Below are 17,175 nucleotides of genomic sequence, written 5' to 3'. Positions count from 1 at the left end.
ACCACACGGAAAAGCAAGCACAGGGGCATTTTAACAAGTGGCCGGACCTTCAGGACTGCCTACGAAAGTGACTTGTACAATGAAGGGCATTCCTCTTAAAAAACAAAAACAAAAACAAAAAAACCCGGAAGAAACACAACCCAGACTTGCACAGAATGCAGGTTTTGTGTGTAGAATGGTTGGAGATGTTTTTGTTTCTTTGGTTTATGCCGATGGAGCCCATTCCGAGTTGTTGCTACCTGTCCGTGCCCCCACCACCTAGGATAGCAAGGCCTCCTTTAAAAAGGAGGGGTCTTCCAAGTGTCAGCACAGTCTGATACCGTTAGTTCAGATCCCTTTAGAAAAGAAAACACTGCCTCCTTTTTAGGGAGTGACAAAATGGGCTTTAGTGGGAAATGTAATTGTAAAAGACTATAAGATAATTCAGAAAAACAATCAAAAAAAAATTCCCCCCTTTTAAAATGTAAATGCAGATACCTGCTGGGTGCTGACCTGGAGGGTGTGGGCTAGGGATTCCTCCCCGGGTGAGGGTGTAACCAATTTCTGCTCTGCCCGATGGCCTGGGGAAAGGGCCTCCCATCTGCTCCCAATGCCCCACTTACAATGTCAGAAAATCTTCCTGCCTGCAAACATTGGCAGGAGCTGCTATGCCAGGCGGTGCCGCTTTAAATAGAAAGGAGACCGCAGGGCTAAAAGAAAGTTACAACCTTCCTACCCACCCGACTACCTGCCTCCAGTCTTCCAAACAAGCTGAGCACTAGCAAAGGAGACTGAGGAAAACCTCCCAGTCCCAGGAGGATGAAATGGATCAGCTGTGTGTTGCCGGAACATATCTCTGATTTTCAAGGGCTGAGTGCACCAAAACAGGTAGCCCCAAACCAGGTGCTAAGGGGGAAGAGCTTAGTGCCTGAGCTTCTGCACCAGTCTCCTTGCTTTTGGCAGTTGTTCTTTATAAGACGTTTATGCTGGAAGAAACTCTGGAGGTGCTTTAGCCCAATCCTTATGGGTTCACTTTGCCTTTGTCCAAATTTATGTATTCAAAGGGCAGCTCTGCTCCCAGATCTGCTAAGGGAGGGCCTGGTCTTAACAGTGCCAGCCTCATGCCCCATACTGAACTTTCATCCTAGGGAACTAGGCTGGGGCTGGCGCAGGCTGGGCAGGAATGTCTGGACCTTGAACGACACACCTTCTCCCCACCAAGGACATCTCTCTTGTCAGGAAATGATTCTGATGCCCCCAAGGAACAGCTCAAACCTTCTTTTCCTACTTCCCACCCTAAGCTGATGACCTTACACACATTGTCTCCTGATTTAATTCTATACTTGCTTTGGAATTTTTGTTTTTGAAGTTTTTTGGCTGGGGCCAAGTTTGAACCCACCACCTCTGGTATATGGGGCCAGCACCCTATTCCTTTGAGCCACAGGTGCCACCCTTTGCTTTGGAATTTGTTTGGCTGTCTCCAGCCCTTTCTGCCTACCCTAGATGGCAATTTCTCTTAGAAAGGGTTTCCACCTGATGAGCTCAAGCTCAAGGGGCTTCCTCCTGCAAACACCTTGATTGAATTTTAGAAGGTGGCTCAGGCATATTTTGTGGTAAGCATGCTGGCCTGTCTGTCCCACAATTTTCTAAATAAATTGACATGTTTTGTCACTTTACAGATGAAAAACTGATGCACAGAGAAGGGATCTGGCTTACCTGTGGGCAAAGAACTGAGAACAGAGTCTATAGCAGAGCCTGATCTCTTGATTTAAAGCCCACTTGCTCAATTTTTTTTTTTTTTAAGAGACAGAGTCTCACTTTGTCGCCCTCAGTAGAATGCCTTGGTGTCACAGCTCACAGCAACCTCCAACTCCTGGGCTTAGGCGATTCTCTTGCCTCAGTCTCCCAAGCAGCTGGGACTACAGGCGCCTGCCACAACACCTGGCTATTTTTTTGTTGCTGTTTGGCCGGGGCCGGGTTTGAACCCACCACCCTCAGAATATGGGGCTGGAGCCCTACCCACTGAGCCACAGGTACTGCCCCCACTCGCTCAATTTTAAGGGAGGTAGACTAGCTAACAATAAACTAGTGTTTTGTGAGCATCAGCTGAGTGCCAGACCATGTGCTCTGCCAGACTTTTTACACACGGCATCACTGCAGCAATGCTAAGGAACATCATTAGCCCCAATAAAATTAAAAAAATAAAGTTTTAAAATGAATTCATGCATAAGTCAAAATGCTGAAAATAGTACAGGAGACCATAAAATGAAAGTAAAAGTCTCCCACTCCACTCTCCCTCCCAGAACAACATTTATAGTTCCATTCCTTTGGTGGCTCTCTCTGTATCTAATAGATGTTACTGTTTTATGAGTGAGAGGAAGGAGGCTTTCCATCAAGATAACAAGCCATGGCTAACCATCTCTAGGCAAAGCACTTCTCATTATTCTATCTTAGCCAAGGTGGACAGGGAGAAAAAAGTGAGTAAGGCTACAGAAAAAAAGAAGGGTCAGGTCACTTTTGAGATCTCCCCCTCTTTTCTTCTGCTCCTCCTGCCTCTGCCAGGCTCCTGAGACCACAGGCTCCCTCTGTGCATATCATCTGATGACCATCTGTGGCAGCTGCAATCCTGTAGGCCTTGGTGCAACTGGACAGGCACCTTTCTGTAGGTCCTGTCGCCCAGCACCCTGGTGCCACCTCCACTCTGTACCAGGTCTGGCGTTAAAGGCAAGTCTCTTGAGCTTTAGATTCCCCTGCCTAGTTCTATAATGAGAGACAGGTAAAGGACTGTGTGTACTTGAAATCTCTCTAAGTACACAAAGAAGCTGTTTTTCAAAGACTGGCATAGGAAGGAGCATGGGGGCCTTCAATTTGGAGCAGGGAGTTTTAGGGTTCTTTGCAAAAGGGTGTGATTTCGGCATTTGAGAATTTGCATTGTGTGTATATGTGTGATGATAAGGGCAGGGTTAGGAGTATATCTTAAAATGGAAGAGGATGCTCATTTATCTGCCAAAGCTGGGAGCACTGAGTCTTTGAACCGGGAGACTTTGGCCAGTGTGGCATGGCTTTCTTTCTGCTAGAAATCCAAGTTGGTAAGGATGTAGGAATCAGTTATCCTGGTGCACGCTGGGTGGGTGAGAGGAGCAGACGTGTGGGTGACAGGAGACTGCAGCCTGTCCTTTTGGGTAGCCACCATCAAAGACTGTCCTTAGACTGTTCAGGGGCAGAAAGAAGTGGGGGATGGATGTGTGCTGGATGGCGTGAGCTTCCCAGAGCTGGTTATTTGATTTGTTTGTTATTATCTTTGTGAGAGGAAAGGGGAGGGATGTTAGAAGATGAATGTGACAATCTTTCCAAGAAGCCTGTTCTGTTCTCTGGGGTTCTTTATTCTGGAAGAATCACTAGAAACTTAAATTTAGGGGCTTCCAAGTGAGAGCAAATGATAGGCCAGAGCCTCCTGGCCTTTGCAGAGGAGCCGCAGCTGCAGAGGGGCTGGTGCTTCTGAACCGCCTACAACCTGAACCATTGCCTCCAGCCAGTCAGCGATGGTGGGGAAGGGGAGTCTGAGCACCAGGGCGGACGTGGAATGAGGCTTTAAGGTGGTGAAGGGGGCTTGGGAGTGGGCTGGTTCCAATGAAAAACTGTGAAAAGAGGAAAGTCAGATTTTTCTTGAAGGCCCAGCAAGCTTCAGAGCCTGCCTCCGATGCCGGCCAGGACAAAGGCTGTTGCGCCCCCTGGTGTCCGACTGGCCGCCGGTGCCAGCAAGCTGCTGTGGAGAAAAGGCAGGCCGCCAGACGCCGGGACCAGCTGAAGGAGGATACGGGTCAGATTCCTTTTCTCATGTTTACTAAGGGAGCTGAAGTTGAACTAGCCTTTGCTTTCTCAGCTCTGGAGTCTAAATAGAGACTCTGGTGTCAGGACAGTGGGATTTTGTCTTGTTTGCATGCAATGTACACAGACAGGATAATGCATGTTTAGAAGTTGTTTGGTGGGGTGAGAAGTACCCTGGCCTGAAGGAAAAGACCTGCATTTTAGGTGGAGTGCTGGTCTGGGGTAAGTCATTTAAAACTCCCTTTCTTCTCAAAACTTAAGAGGTTAGAGTAAGGTGTTTTAGTCTTTTTCAAACTCTTTTGCTGTTGTTGTTGCAGTTTGGCCAGGTTGGGTTTGAACCTGCCACCCTCTGTATATGGGGGTTGGTGCCCCACTCACTGAGCCACAGGCACTGCCCCTTTTCCAAACTCTTAGTATTGATTGACATTTGCAAATCTGACATTATTTTTTCTATTTATATGCTGCTGCAAATGTTACAGGTTTCAGCATCATGAGTGCCCTAATTCTGAGTGGAGATTTTAGTGCTTTCTTTTCTTTTAAAAACGCAAAATGTCTGTCTTTTCAGTACATAAATCTCCCCCAGTCCCCCACCAACCTGTAGAAGAGCTGCAGAGTGAGCAGGAATTCATCTCTCTGCTCTGTTTCTTTTAAAAATGTACTAAAGTATTGTGCTGGAAATTCTGCTACTAAGTGTTACATGTGGTAGGTGTGAATGTGTGCTTCAATAGTTCCAGGCACAGGACCAAAAACTTCTCCAGAATTAGCGGAATTTTCAGCTATAAACTGGCTAACATTTTTCTACAAATAGGTACAAAGGCCAATTTGGGAGTACATTCTCTCTAAAGGACTGTATAGTCAGATTTCCATTGAAATTTGGGGGCTGTCCCTTGTATGAGCAGGTGATTTTTAAGTAGGATCAGCCCTGATAGTTTTTCTCTCCTAAAACCTGCAAGCCTAGTCTCTGAGGTAAGTAGTCAGGTACACATGGCAATTTCTCCCTTCTGCATTGCACTTAACCTGTTACCTCTATGGAATGGATACTGGTTTTTTGTTTGCTTGTTTTAGGAAATGACTGTCTTGTATAGAGTCACTTGAGCAGCAACTGTAGCTTTGCAGGTATGGAGGGAGTATGTAGCTGTAGTAGACAGTGTCACAATAGTGACACTGCGTCACTATTGTGACGTCAGGGAGGAGCAGGTCCCTCCCATATGCGTCAGGGAGGAGCAGGTCCCTCTCTAAATGAGAGAAGTGAGCCAGGAGGAAAAACAGCAGCACAAATGAGATGACCTATGGCAATGGACCCCTGCCCCAGGAGGTGGAGATGCATGTCCGTGTGTTAGGGAGAAAAGCTAGTGCAGTGATTTGGAGCACTACATCCCCCCGCCCCCACAGGACATAGCTATATTTCGGGCTAAACTGCATCCCTCCAAAATTCATGCATTGAAGCTCTAACTCCCAGCACCTCAGAATAAGACTGTATTTGGAGATGGGGTTACTTATGTTGTCACATGGTGGGCCCTAATCTAATATGACTGGTGGAGTCCTTATACATGAGAGGTTAGGATACAGACATGGAAGAAAGGGTAGACCACATGAAGACCCAGAGGGAAGGCAGCTATCTCCAAGCCAAGGAAAGAGGCCCCACAAGAAACCATCCCTACCGACACTGGATCCCAGACTTGCCCCTCCTGAATTGTGAGAAAATAAATTTCTGTTGTTTTAGCCACCCAATCTGTGGTATTTTGTTATGGCAACCCCAGAAAACTAATGCAAGCACCGATTAGTTAAATGCTGCCATTTAGACATGTAGACCCAGGGTTGCCAAATCTTCTAGTTCAAGAGTCTTTTGCTTTTCAAATATTAGCAGCAGAGCTGGCTTCATGGGTGTGCTGCCTATGCGGTCACACAGGACCTGCACCGAAGAAAGCCCCACATTTATTCTAAGACCCCACTGTCACCATCTTGAAGTGCTTACATTTTCAACAAGAGGCCCACATTTCCATGTTACAACAGCCCATCACAAACTATGTAGCCAGGCCCAGTTGACAACTGATACAAATTATAAATAATGTACATTGTAAGATTATGGGGCCCCAAACAAAATAGGTCTGAGGCTGGAGGCAGCATGAGATACTGGTACAAACATTTTGTTGCTAACAGATTAAGACTTCTTATTCCCTTTACCACTGGGCAGGAACTTGGGGATCCCAGAGGTTTTCCAGGGGACAGGAAGAAAAGCACAGATATCCCCCAGATGTGCTTCTCTGAGATGTTACATGAGCTAGTGTGGCCCTGATCAAGGTTTTCTTTTTTTCAGAGATGGGCATTGAGAACTTCATAACAAGAATACCTTGAGGAAAAGCCCAGCATAAGGAACTACTTTGTTGAGAGCTGGGTTCAGCCCTGCATGTGGCTGATGCTGGAAGCTCTCTCAGGCTCATCCACCCAGGCCCTGAGTTGGACTTTGGGAAACCGGAGCTGAGCACGCTACCCAGTGTGACCCCAGAGGCCCCCAGGGGCAGTGCAGGCCCATGTGAAAACAACACAGAGATACAGCAAGAAAGAACAGTGAGGGGGACTGACTGCAACTGACTAGTTTTCTGTCTGGAGTTCATGAACAGGACTCCTTCTCCTTTGCACTGAGCCGGTCCTAGGAGTCTGAAGGTCCTCGGGTGAGATGAGTTAGGAGGGCTTAGCTGGAGAGTAAAACTGGACAGTCTGGCTGAGGGTCTGGGCAGTCCCAAACACTTAATTTTAAATAAGTGATATACTTCAATTTTATGGTGCATGCCATACCAGTTGATTCTAATTTTGAAGGGAAACTTTTGCTCTTGGTAAAAAGAATGTCAGTCATCAGTGAGTAGTCATGGTGATATTTTTTTTTTTGGTGGGGGGGATCCTGTTTTTAAGGATATGCAATGATTTATAGAAGCTCACTGAAAATATTATAGTGGAATGTTTGGCCAGGAGGTCTGGTTTTCTAGTTCTATTTCTGCCCAGTATTGGCTAACTGGAGAGTGTAAATTTTAAAAGAAGTAACTTCTTACACATATTATACAAAGTCCCTTAGGGGAATGAGTGAAAGACTGTTTGAGACACTCTGAATTTCTTGGAAGAAAGTTGCTATATAAATTAATATAGGGCCCTCTTTTTCATTGCAGGTCTGCAAGACACACCAAAGAACTCCCCCGAGTCACACAGGGGAGAAAATGAACTTCTCCACTGACCTCTATCAGGGACCTAATTTTTCCCCCTTCTTTCTCAAAAGTTTCCCAAATCCCGTGACTCTGATTTCCAGGTCAGAAACTAGAGTTTTATTTTTATTTTTCTGTATATTTTGCATATGGAGAGTCTCTGAAGGAACTCTGTGATGGGCTGATTACTGTAAGGCTTTTGTGACCGAGGTGCTGGAGAGGGAATTCAGCCACCTGTGGGCAGTGATCTGGCAGCCCTCAATCAGCTTCCGCTTTCTCCCGGCAGGCAGCACCAAGAAATGGCAGAGTTGTAAAGTCTGAAATTCCACACGAGACATTTCTGAGTTATATCATAAATTACAATTTCTTTAATCATGTGGAAAATAAGAAGGCTTGCTAAAAATTTTAACTCGAACGCCATTGCTTTAAGAGAAATGGAAACTTAAGCCCACACAGAACTTGCACATGAGTGTTCTCAACAGCCTTTTCATAATAGCCAAAAAAAAAAAAAAAAGCAATCCCAGTATCTATCAGCTAAAGAATGGATAAACATAACATGGTGTATCCATATAACGGAATGCTATATAATGCTATAAACATATATAGCATCTAACATATAATGCATATAACAGCATGGATGAATCTTAAAACATCATGCTAAGTAAAAGCCATCACAAAGAAGCACACAGGCTCTGATTCCATTTATATGAACTTCAAATCTATAGGGACAGAAATTCAATTAGGGGATGGCTAGGGCTTGGAGACAGGGTGGGAAGATTGGGGGATGACAGCAAAATTATGCAGAGTTTCTTTTTGGGGTGATGAAAATGTTCTAAAATTAACTGTGGTGATCATTACACAACTTGGTGATTGTATTACAAATAGGTAAATTGCATGGTGTGCAAATTATATTGCAATAAAGCTATTAAAACTTCTTAAAATTAAATATTTTTAAAAAAGACCAATGGTTTATCTCTCTTTTTCTGTACTTGGACACTTGGGGATAAGTGTGTCTAGGCTGAAAAACAGATTTCATGAGCTCACTGAAATGAGACTGTAAAAGACAGGGATTCTTCCCTAGGTGAGAGAATCTGAGGTACAGGCTCCTGCATATCTACAATACTCCCACCTGTAACTCTTTTGAACTTTGCTGAAATTTGTTTTCCTTAGCCTGAAATCATTAAAAAACGTTTAAATGATACTGAGGTGGATTTGCTGTTTTTATTTTCCTAATATTCCTTTCCCCTTCATTGGGTAATAGTACCCCAATTTTCTCTTCAGAAACCACACACCCCGTTTTCAGTTCATGTTGTTTAGATATTATCGACTTTACCCACAAGGCTCTATGACTCAGGCTCTTCAATTGGCACATTCTGTCCATGGTGTGTCAGGGCTAGCTCATACAAGCTCATCCAAACCACTGGAAAAGGTTCAGAAATTTTGTGAGTCAGTGGTTAAACTCATCGCTATTAAAATTGAAGGCATAGAAACTTTATAATAAATATATTAAAAATGAAGGAAACAATACTCAAACCATATCACTTCCCACTCATGTGCCTACATTTTACCATTATCTGTACTGTTGAGGTTACTTCCATCAGTTGTATCTGTTTCGTGGAAATACCATGTAACGGTCTGCCGCTGTTCATCTCTTCCCAGTTCCATAGTCAATGACTTCTTTTTGATAGTTTGAAATTGGCCATGGTAGAAGTATTTACAGAATCAGGCAAATGCTATATCTACCCTTTCCTGCTAAGGAAATTGTTCAATAATTGCTAGCTACCGGGGGTTGAGTGGTAGCCCCCACAAAAGATAGGTATGTCTGTGTCCTAAGCCCTGGAACTCATGGATGTAACCTTACTTGGAAAAAGATTACAGCAGCTGTCATTAGGTTAAGGATCTTTAGATGAGATCTTCCTGGATTATTCCCACAGGCCCTGAACATAATCTTTTTTTTTTTTTTATTAAATCATAGCTGTGTACTTCAATGCAATCATGGGGCGCCATTTGTGTGTCCTTATAAAATAGAGGCTGAGAGCAACTAGACATGGCATACAAAGGAGATAGGAACACGGGTGAGCACAGAGGCAGACAGAGATTTGAGTGTTGTGCTCACCAACTAAGAAATGCCTGTAGGCACCATAACCCGGAAAAGACAAGAAACAGAATCTCCCCTAGAGCTTTTGGGGGTATTGCGGCCCTGTTGACACCTTGATTTTGGACCTGCGTCCTCCAGCAATGTGAGAGAATAAATTTCTGTTGTTTAAATGCATTTAGTTTTTGGGTAATTTGTTACCACAGTGACAGGGAGCTAATCCACCAGCATACCACTGGACCACTATTGTAAGGCTCAGGCCCTGGCCTGGAACCTGAGCTGGGACAACAGGAAGTCAGAGACTATGGTGACAGAAACAATCTCCTTGGGCCTGGGATTTCTGAGTGGGTCCACGTTTGCCACTCTGCCTAAGAATGAAAAGAGCACAGAAAGTGGTAAAGTTGGGATCTAAAGAAAGGCATTCCAGTGAACAGTTATTTGGGGACCACATTTATTCTACCACTGGAATATTTTCATTACTGAACAAATTAAATTCTTTTCTTTTTAAACCAAGTTCCTAACCATAGACATGTTAATTTTCAGAGAACACTCGGAAGTGCTCATTAGCACCGAGGATGTCAGTACATACAATTGCTATCACTGGGCCAGTTACTATTTACGTGAGGCGTAAGTAATAAAGACAATCAGGAAAGTACATATCAAGCAGTGAACAGTCTGAGCTCTACCTGGATTCAATCATGTTCATTTGTTCCACAAACACTTACATAGCTCAACCCTATCTGAAGCATTCTGTTCAGGACAAATATCCATCCATCTGAGAGCTTACAGTTTATTTGCTGGTAAGGAGTTTAGTATAACCCACATTATGGAGGTCACTTGCAGTATCAACTTTTCAATGTATAGTCCATAATTTTCTGGACAGTTCTAAATTCACATAATTTTATTATGTTTGCTAAAGAGAATTTGTTTAATGCATAATTAAAATAATTTAGATTCTTTATAAGATTATGTTTAAGTACATCTACAAATCACTTGGCAAATTGAATGTTTTGGATTGGAAAAATATTCTTGATTTTCAATGACATTGTACCTTTGGTAATTTTGTACCTTTCAGTAATTTTTATTTGTTAGTATAGGTGAGCACATTTCTGAAAAGAGCATGTCACAGAAAATCCCCAGGATAGACATAATGTATTGAACTATTTTTATTTTATTTTTATTTTTTGTTTTTTGAGATAGGGTCTTGCTTTGTCACCTAGGCTAGAGTGCAGTGGTATCATCATAGCTCACTGCAACCTCAAAATTCATGGGCTTATCGTTCCAAGTAGCTAAAACTACTACTGGTACATGCCACCATGCCTGGCTAACTTTTCTCGCTTTCTTTTTTCTTTTTGTTTTTTTTTTAGAGACAGAGTCTCACTAGATCACCCTCAGTAGAGTGCTGTAGTATCACAGCTCACAGCAACCTAAAACTCTTGGGCTTAAGTGATTCTCTAGCCTCAGCCTCCTGAGTATAGGTGCCCACCACAATTCCCAGCTATTTTTCAGAGATGGGGTCTCCCTGTTGCCCAGACTGGTCTCCAACCTGTGGGCTCAGGAAATCTGCCCACGTCAGCCTCCCAAGTGCTGGGACTACAGGCATGAGCCACTGCACCCAGCCCCAGTCAACTTTTTAATCTAATTAAATTCAGATAACTTTAACTCAGGTAACATTTATTGTCAGTTTTTTGATAATTGATTAGCTATGATTCTATTTTTCAGAATTAAAAAAAAAATGGCTTTTGAGGACTGCTTGGTGCAAAAGAGCCCATCACTAATTCTGATGTCACTGGCATCAGTAAGCTAACACCTAGTTGTCTTGATTTAAAATGGAAACTGACTTAAAGTGTTAAGTATTCCAATGTTGTATTATTCTTTAGCATGTTTATATTTGCTAGTAGCATTACTTATCAAAAAGAAAATTATTTTGAATACTTGCAAGAACAGCAAGCAAACCTCACACACAGGACACATACGGTAGGCACATAATTATTTCACTAATGAATTAATTTTGCTAATGACACAGCATATGTTAATCAAACAACAGTATTAATTCAAGTGAATCTTTTGTAGACTAGAAAAATCCTCCTCTACAAAATAGTAGCCACCAAAATCTGTTGGTGATTAGGATTATTAAGTATAAAGTTAAAGGAAAACAGGAGAAAATAAAAGCTTAGTTATTATTATTATTAGTGTTGGGGATTCATTGAGGGTACAAAGAACCAGGTTATATTAATTGCCATTGTTGGGCCAACTCCCTCTTATCATTGTGCTCCACCCCCAAGAGGTACAAAAGCTTAGTTTTAAGATTTTCTATAGCCACACAATAACCTAAGATAAAAATTGGGAGCACATCAGTTTTACCAATGGTAGAGGTAAACAGACTTAAAGTCTTTACAGGAAAGGCAAGAAAGCTATTTTCTTTCTATTTTATGGGGGCAAGACATGATTGCAAGAGGGACTTTACCTAACAATTGCAATCAGTGTAACCTGGCTTATTGTACCTCAATGAATCCCCAACAATAAAAAAAATAAAAAATAAACGCAGCTTTCACTGTTACTCATTCTTGATAATGCTGGCTAAGGAGAACTCCTGCAAGCTTGCTTTTTTCCTACAGCTAAAAAGACACTCATCACTACAGTTGAAACAGAAGGAACTGGAAACAAAAGCAGTGGTTTGTTCTCAGATGACAACATTATGGTAGAGATACAAGGGTTTCTTTAAGCTAACTTGTTTTCTTCATGTGGAAATCACAGATAGATACCTAAGTCGTTATGTGGCTCCAGCTCTACAATGCCTTAAAAAACAAACAAACAAACAAACAAAAAACAAAAAAACCTCAAACACCTCAACATTTTCCCAGGAACTAGATGAAAAGAATAGCCTTCTAAGACTTAGGCCCTCCAGACATTTCAAAGCTAGACAAAGGTTTGGAATGACTACATTGGTGAACCATCCTTCCTTGGATTCCAATTGAGATTGATTACCTAATTTATCTTTCCCAACTCTTGACTGCCATAGTTTTATGAGCATCAAGAACTGGGTGTCTGCCATTGTCAACAAATAGAGCTTCCCCAGAGCATTTCCATCTGCAGAAACTCAAGTATCCCCAAACTAGCTTAGATCACAGTCTCCCAAGGCTCAGGATGCCACCTCTAGCTTTCACAGTGGCACGGAAACTCTCCTTTGGCACAATCATTCTAACAGAAAAGGAAGTGTACTTATTATATCCCATGTTGTCTCGGTTTAAGAACTGTGCATCAGAGCAAGGAGGATTTGCTGAGATGCTAATGAAGACTAGCATAAGAGCTTCTCCTTCTTAGCAGACTCCTTCCAAAATCCTATACCTAATACTATATTTGTAATTTTGCATTATTTTTTATTAAGTGTCCACTTAATTATAAAAGCTAGAGACTCCCCGAAGTGGTAATCTCCTATAGAAATTTTAGCTTAATATAAGTATAAAAATTAAACACAAATTCTTCATGTTTTATGGACACCCATCTATTCTTAACAAGTCCCCATTAGGGCTGAGACTACTCAGTGTGAGTTTCTGGTTGACAGTTATCCTTTTTTAACTACAGAGTGGTTCAAAATCTGGCTGCAGTGTATTAGTCTTTGCTCCTCCTAGAAAGAACACTCTATTATGGAGTGTTATTATAATTGCTTAGAGACGCTAATGGCCAGAAGAATTTCCCTGCGTGGTCCTCTTTTTAATTAAGTGGCATCACTGTTCCAATGTCAGCGAAGTTTTGTTTTACAATAAAGTTGTTGGATTTGGATTGGGCTTCTACACTTTCCCTAAGAGGGCTCTCAAAGGACTAAATCATAGAAACATTTATTTTTCTGATTACAGAAGTAATGGCATATACCTACACATATATATGCACACACATAAACAACTTGAAACATCATAATATATAGCATAGAAAGTGAAAATCTTCCATAATCCCACCCCGCTGAGAAAAGCAGTTAACATTTTTTTTCAAGGCATATATTAACATTTCATTTATTATTTTACCAAAAAAAAAAAAATGGAGGATTATACTCTCATCTCAAAAGTGTGCTGTTTTCCATCTAGCAATATGTCTTCAACATCTTTCCACGTCAGTCTTTAAAAAGTGATCTTTTAAATCTTCTTTTTAATGGCTCCACGGCATTGTGCTGTTTGACTGAACCATACTTTCCTTAACCAATTGCCTCTTAATGCACTTTTGGGTTCTCTCCAATTTTCCCTGTAACAAATATTCTCGCAAACATCCTTTTACACTTAAACATCTTTGGAGTAGCTGTAGGAGTATTTCTCTATGATGAATTTCCATAAGGTGAATTATTATTTGATCAAAGGTTTTGAGCATTTCATTTTTATAGCTATTGCCAAATTTACCTCACGTAATTTTACACCCATTTTTACTCCCAGATACACTGAAAGAAAGAGCCTATTTTCCTACCTTCTAAACAACATGAACATCATGCAATCTGGGAATGTCTGATGTGAGTTAGGAGTTAAGAGGTTCAACCTGTGGAGACTTTTCTCCTTTGAAAAACAATAACAAAGAGATCAACTGTCTCTCACTTTTCCTGATAAACTCCCTGCTTTGGGTGAACCAACTGCCCAGACAGACATATAATTAATTCACGAAGTAAAAATCCTAATATTACTTGCATCCAGCTAGATTTATTGGAGACAGTTTTCAGTGAATGTGTAAGAAAATGTGTTAGTGATAGAATACTTAATAACTTAATCATTAAAGAAATAAAAATTGGTCCTGACTTTTTAGCCCTGCTGTTTTAATATAAACAACACATTTAAGCTTACTGCATTAGAATGTTTACATCTGTGCAATTCTTTGATTTCATTTCTGCATTTATTATTGGATGAAAGTAGTTTGGAAAATCTATTCTTTACAGGTGTATGAAAAGTGACCCTGAGCCAGCCTTTTAAGGAAGAACAAGATTTGCTAACATCCAGTCTCCAGAATTAGAATTATTGGGCATTAGACTGAAAAGAAATTTTAGAGGTTATCTAGCTGAAAGATTATCAAACTCTGCTCTACAAAGCCTTAGAATTGCTTCAAGGAGATGGGAAGTTGATAGAGAACAGGATAGGAGGGTTGATAAAGGGTTCTTGATATCCCAACCTTAATTCCACCATGGCAGCCCCACTTTGATACATTTCATACAAGGGGTTATATATTGTGTTATCTGGAACAAGTTGATTTCTCATTTTCCTTGTCTATAAAATAGACTTAAAATAGTGCCTCTTTTAGAATAGTGAAGATAAATCAAATAATACCATACATGTAAAGTGCTTAGCCCAGTGCCCTTAGAATATGCTGAGGACTCAGTGAATATTTACAATTTTTTTTTTTTTTTTTTTTTTTTTAGAGACAGTGTCTCACCTTACCACCCTCAGTAGAGTAGTGTGGCATCATAGCTCACAGCAACCTCCAACTCCTGGGCTTAGGCGATTCTCTTGCCTCAGCCTCCCAAGTAGTTGGGACTACAGGCACCTGCCACAATGCCCAGCTATTTTTGTTGCAGTTTGGCCGGGGCTGAGTTCGAACCCGCCACCCTCGGTATATGGGGCCAGAGCCCTATCCACTGAGCCACAGGCACTGCTCAATATTTGCTATTTTGTTTAAGATTTTGCTTTGAAACAGGATTTTGCTGCTTGAAAATAAGTTTCAAAACCACCAATTTATTTTTGTCATCTCTAAAATAAGGTGATTATTTCAGATGGAGTGGGTTTAAGTTTTATCTCCTGCTTCCCAATCCAAGATCATTCTTCTCATCCTCAGACCCCAGTATAATTTTGTAGACACTGCTGACGGCTCTGAGGACAATGTGTCCTCCTACACACCAGGAGGCTCTACTTGCCACCAAGTGTGGCCAGACCTGGCCATTCTCTCTGTGGTCCTATTGATCTGGAGAAGAAATAAGGTAGTACAAAAGTTTTCCCCATTCTGTTGGATAGGCTCTTTTGTAGGTTGACCATGAGAACTGAACACGAAAGTTGGAATATCTTAGGAATATTACCTAGTCTCCATCTTTCCCATGATTATGAGGACAGCGAAGGAGCTCAGAAATGGGCATTTCTACCTTCTAAGATTGGCTGAATTTTTAATTCTTGGCCAGAATTTTTTTTTTTTTTAATAGGAAGAGTTCTAACAAATATACATTCTTCTCTATCCTTTTCTTAGAAAAGCTTGCCTTAGTATAAATGTTTTTAAGTTTTTAAGAATTATAGACACAAGCAGGCAGGGGAGAGCACATTTTCCTTTTTTGATTGTCTAACATGAGTCCAAACCCTGTGGACTAGGACCAAAACCTCCCAAACTGTGTATCTTGTCTACTCAGAAACTCCTTCCATGCCAGTCACTGGTGATGCCTGAGAGCCAGACATGGGTTGAGGGAAGGGCTTCTCTATGTCAGGGCCATTCAGGGTCTGTAGCAGGCTTAGGAACAAGTAGACATAAAAGCTGTAGAATTAAGGGCTGAAAACAGCATTTAATGAAACTCCTCCCTCCAGAGGCTCTTGATCAAAGTCTACCCTTGCACGAAGACAATCGATCTATAGTTGCATACATAAAATTTTGGCAACACTCTGTCCTCATCACTTTCAACAGAGGCTTCATACCCCTGATTCTGGGCATTGTCCCAGAAGTGGGATGCAGTTGCATTACGCATACCAGAAGACACACCACCCCAGCTGAGGCCTATGCAGCCACTTTCTTTTAACCTCACGTCTGTGAAAAATTACTTTCCAAAAAAATAAGTGAAACCTGATGTCTTCTCCGGGTGGTTATTTTTGCGCCTATGAAGTCAATAAAACTCTCCAGATTTATTAGACAGGCCTGCCGCAGAAGACAAGACCACTGCCTATTCCCTAGCGGATATGTGTCTCTTTCCTTTTTGTAACCTTCTGACCACAGATTTTAATTTTATTCATTTATTTTATTTTTCCCAGAAAATTTGTCAGAGTCCTCTAAGACAAAGAACTTGGCCTGCACTAAAATTCCAATCTTTTGCATCCAAGAGTGATAAAACAAACACATTTCAGGCTCCTCCAGCTCTTCTCCTTTAAATCTCATATTTTCTTCACAGCAGATTCAGTAAGGAGTTTTGGCTATCTCAATTTCCATCGCCCTGTACACTAAATGTAACACTTATCAATAAATTATACTCCTGTGAGAGTCCACTGAGCACGGAGTGGTGATCACAATAATGACAGTTGATTCGATTATATTCAACGCTGCAGTATTTTCTGGCCTGTACTCTACGCTGGTGCTTAGAGTCTACCAGGGGGAAGCACATTAACAAATAAAAGTCATTTGGTGTGACAGTTCCATAACGAACATGGAGTCTTGTGGGCTACAAGGACTAGAATATGAAGAGGCCATGGAAGGATTCTCAGAGGCACTGACTTAAGCTGTGGGTTTGAAGATGAACAGGAGTTCATCAGGTGAATTTGGGGAAGGGCATTCAATTAGGCAGACAGGCAAGTGCAGAGGATCAGAGGTGCGAAACAGCCTGGCACATTTGGGCCTAAGAAGTTGAAAACCAGGGATAAAGGTCAAAATGTCTTAAGCAATTAGTTTTCATACATGGTGCACATTTTTTAGATGATGAGGTAAATGCTGAAGGGATATACTCCTTGGAGCATTTGTGGTATCACTGTCAAAGGAAGGAGGACAAGTGGTTGAGTGCAATTCTAGGAGACATGAAGAGAGTTTGACGTAGGCCACTCTGGTGGGAAGGAAGAAGAAGGTTTAAGGTGATAGCCAAGAAACAAACCTAAAAACACAGTACTGTGGTAAAGAGTCCCAACCCAGAATGACTTTTAAGAAGTTGTATTCTATTATTTATGCTTTTTTTTTTTTTTTTTTGAGACAGAATCTCATTATGTTGAGCTTGGCAGAGTACTGTGGTGTCACAGCTCACAGTAACCTCCAACTCGTGGGCTTTAGTGGTTCTCTTGCCTCAGCCTCCCAAGTAGCTGGGACTACAGGTGCCTACCACAATGCCTGGCTATTTTTTGGGCTGCAGTTTCATTGCTGTTGTAGTAGGCCCAGGCT

The 17,175-nt window shown here is 41.7% G+C and overlaps 1 long non-coding RNA gene across 1 annotated transcript in view; it reads left to right on the top strand.

The window, feature by feature from the left end:
- The window catches only part of LOC128572435 (uncharacterized), a 40,801-nt gene extending 32,611 nt beyond the window's left edge, over positions 1–8,190 (top strand). Inside the window, exons 2-3 of the long non-coding RNA XR_008376211.1 lie at positions 6,125–6,479; positions 6,969–8,190. This is a non-coding gene — a long non-coding RNA (uncharacterized LOC128572435). The remainder of the gene's footprint in view (positions 1–6,124; positions 6,480–6,968) is intronic.
- The last annotated feature ends 8,985 nt before the right edge of the window (positions 8,191–17,175 follow it).

This window comes from Nycticebus coucang, chromosome 2 (assembly GCF_027406575.1).
Source record: "Nycticebus coucang isolate mNycCou1 chromosome 2, mNycCou1.pri, whole genome shotgun sequence".
In the NCBI taxonomy this organism is placed as follows: Eukaryota; Metazoa; Chordata; class Mammalia; order Primates; family Lorisidae; genus Nycticebus; species Nycticebus coucang.
The sequence above is the reverse complement of the archived record's forward strand: the minus strand, read 5'-3'. Positions and strand labels throughout refer to the sequence as shown.